This window comes from Manacus vitellinus, unplaced genomic scaffold (genome assembly GCF_001715985.3).
Source record: "Manacus vitellinus isolate BGI_N305 unplaced genomic scaffold, ASM171598v3 scaffold_27_pilon, whole genome shotgun sequence".
Lineage (NCBI taxonomy): Eukaryota > Metazoa > Chordata > Aves > Passeriformes > Pipridae > Manacus > Manacus vitellinus.
Window position 1 is genome coordinate 10,475,603 of NW_021940039.1, and position 3,701 is coordinate 10,479,303.

The following is a 3,701-nucleotide window of genomic DNA, read 5'->3' on the forward strand; positions in this document are numbered from 1 at the left end:
GCACTGGCTCCGGGAGATCACAGAGTCACAGAAACATTAGGATTGGAAGAGACCTCCAAGATCAAGTCCAGCCCTTAACCAAACACCCCTGTGCCCACAAAACCATGTCACGAAGTGCCATGTCGTGAAGTGCCATGTTCTTTGAACACTTCCAGGGATGGTGACTCCACCACTTCCCTGAGGAACCTGTTCCAGTGCTTAAAATGCAGGGCGCTGACAAACTCCCTGGGAAAAATTCTGCACCAAGGCGGTGAGGAATCGTTGTGGCTGTGGGTGGATGACACACAGGCTGTGTACAGATCTCCCTGTGCCTGGCAGAGCTTTAACTGCAGAGTATCTCTGTCCTCCAGTGAGGAGGGAATCTGGGAATCTTGTCTTCTCTGCGTTTGAAAGAGATCCCTTGGCCCTTGACCACTGCAAAGTGGGGATGAACCTTTGAGCATTTCTCATTCTCTCTCTTTTTTTTTTATTTTTCACTAGCTGTTTGGTGTGAATCATTTTTCCTTATATTTTGGTTTGATTTTCCCCAAAAGGCCATTTTGTCTTACCCAGAGGTGTCAGTAGAAGGACTGGGAGAGCAGCAGGGGGTTTCCTCCCACCTAAACATCCAGTGTGGCTGAGCAAGTGCTCCTATCCCTTGGCACAGTTTATGGATTTTAGGGATTTCTCTGGCTGTGGGTGTGGAGTTCAGCTCTGTAGGGAAGCAGGGTTTGAACGAGGGACAGCTCTTGGTGCAAGAGGAAACTGCAGTGGGAGGGTGATGGTGCAAACTGGAGCTGCCTTTGACAGCTGCATTCACCCTTTCTCCAGGATGCAAAAAAACCCATTTCAGATTTGTTTTTTAAAAAATATTGTTCAAACCACAATATCTTGTTTGGAATAATGGATTGAGCATGTTCATTATGGGACAACTGGAAAATAAATAACTTTAGGGGATTTTTCCCCACTCTGAATTCTGCAGTCCTACCAATTTTATCAGATATTTCTCCTCTGGGCTGAGGCTCAAGGCTGCCATTTGATCCTTGTGTATGTCAAATTTTAACATCAGTGTAAATTGTATTGCTAAGTCTAAAGCCTCTTTAAACATGGGAACATTTTCACTGGCTCTTGCTCAAACTTTCCCTCCCTCGATTAAATTATTTATTTGTAGTTTCCCGCATGACTTAAGAACTGGATTAGTTGAGGCCTTGACTAGAACTGATCTGAAGGCAGAAATGCAGCTCTGAGAACGTGGTCCTTGGGTTCAGGGCATGACCACGGGCACCTCCATGGTCCAGCCTGCTGGGCCACAAAGTTCACTGTTGTTTATAATGAAATAAATGATTTCTCTGCCCCGCTTGATACAACCCTTGGAAGGAGACCCAGGAATGAAAAGCATGTCAGAGAAATGCACAGAGTCCAGGATGGTCTTTAAAAATAGAAATGGTTTCTGAAGTTTTCAGGAAAATATGAAAAAACAAGTTTTCATGGATAAATAGGATGACACCTTTAAATCTCCTAAACAGAGCAATGAAAGGGTGCCTGGTTCTGGATTGGGGCAGGTCACAACTTTAAAGAGCAGGAGTTCTCCCTGAGCAAATCCATAAGGGGACCAGCCTTGTTACGGCTCTTGTGGCAGAGCTACACAACCTTCCCTGCATCTCTGGAAGAAGGTAGAGCATTTCCATCTCACAGGTCAACAGAAGGGACCCACCAGGACCATCCATTCCAGCTCCAGGCCCAGCACAGACACCCCAACAATCCCCCCGGCCCTCAGAGTGTTGTCCAAACGCTCCTGGAGCTCTGGCAGCCTTGGGGCCGTGCCCACTGCCCTGGGGAGCAATGAAGATGAGGAGGTGCCTTTCCTCCCTCCCTCCCTCCCACACTTACCAAGGCTTCAGAATATGGATATAAACCACTTTGCCCTCTTTGCCCCTCTTGTCAAGCTCTATTTTTGAAAAGCTCTGTTTTCAGCAGAGAAAAAGATGATGGGTGATGGATGCAAAGGGATTTAGGGCCCAGGCCCACGGGGAAAATAATTTTTGCACCATGTTTAAGAAGCATCATCAGTGTGCTTGGTGCTCTACATTGCAGGAGGGTCACAGGGAGAGGAGCTTTTACATCAGATTGAAGGATAGATTAAGAATTCAGCAAAACATATCCTGAGTGTTTGTTGCTTTTGCAGGGAGATGAGAGACATTAAAGTTTCAAAGGATCATTTCCATCCCTCCCAGGCTCAGCTAAGCCAAAATCAGGAGCCTGATTGCAAAAGGGAACTTGAACCACAAAGATCTTTTTGGATCTTGCTCAGCAGTTTCATACAAAAGCAAAATAAAAGATAAGCTGGAATGAGGGACAGGGTAAGGAGATGTAGAGCCACAACAGTCTAGAGGCAAATTCACTTTCAGTAAAACACATCTGCCCATTTTCCAGTATCTTGGGTTACAGCAACAATAACTTGTGCTGGTTTATTGGGTTGCAGATTACTGGGAACCCTGCTGACTCCTGTTTCTTTAGCCTTACTGTGACATACACAGAGGAAAGACAAGAAATTCCTGCAGGTCATTCCTCATGCGGAGAAAATACATCAACCCACCAAAACTCACTCTTTTGGGACAACAGAGCTGTGAGGCAACAGGCTGAACAGAGGTGAACCAAGTGCCCACCTCCACCAGACAAAATGTTTCAGGCTTTTGAGCCCTTTTCTAATTCAGAAATGACCTTTTACATCACTGGTTTGGATCACTCTAGTGGATTCAGTATAGGAAGTCTATTGGAAAATGAGCAGGAAAAAGGGACTTGTGCAAAGACAGAGTAGGAAATCTCACAAATCTGGACTGCAATTCATGGAACTCAAGATGCAAAATATGTTAATTCCTAGGTATTTCTTTATTCTTAAAAATGGTAACTTTCCAGCCCCCCCCGCAGATCTCTGTTGTTACTATTACTGTTGAACAATGTTCCTGTTCCTCCCCATATTTATGATGTTTCCAGCCAGCTCTGCAATCACTGAGCTCTGGAGACATAATTTGATCATCCTGCTGATGTATGAAGAGATGAAGCAGCTCTGACTGGAAATACCTGGCAGCCATTTCAGATTTGTTCATCAATGAACTTCACAAAGCCTGCAGGGTTTACAAGGCTCTAAATCCCATTACTGGGTGTTTCCTGCCTCTGACTGCTCTGCATTAAAAATGTTTCCAGGGTGCAACTCTGACCATTGCTATTTTCTCTGCTCCTCATTGCCTGTTATTTTCTATAGGTGCTATGGGGTGTTTGTATTTCATATAGGCTGGGGGGGATGTTCCAAAAAATCATCTCTCAGCAACATTTTGGAAATAAACAGGAATATCTTTGCAGGAGATTCAGGACCCACAAGGCTCCAGTGAGATTTGAACTCACGACCCCTGGTTTACTAGACCAGTGCTCTAACCCCTGAGCTATGGAGCCTCTGAAATTTGGGTGCTTTTGCCTTTACAAACATTTCATATAATAATTTTCTCTTAACTCTGCAGTGAAATGGAACCTGCACTGATGGAATGTGCTGCTCCAGGGATTTTCCATTCTCTTTCCAAGTTGCACCAACAGAAACAGTGGAGTCACAAAACTACCAGGTCAACCCAAACCTGGATTTTCTCTCCTTCAGCTCATTCCTGTGAGGACATCCAGAGGGATGGCTCCCTTTTCCCTGGCCAAGTAGATTGGGAAGTTTACGAACAAGA

General features: G+C 45.0%; 1 non-coding gene across 1 annotated transcript; it reads right to left on the reverse strand.

The window, feature by feature from the left end:
- Positions 1 to 3,356: 3,356 nt before the first annotated feature.
- Positions 3,357 to 3,429, reverse strand: TRNAT-AGU. The gene has a single exon. It is a non-coding gene; the product is annotated as a tRNA-Thr (tRNA).
- Positions 3,430 to 3,701: the final 272 nt, after the last annotated feature.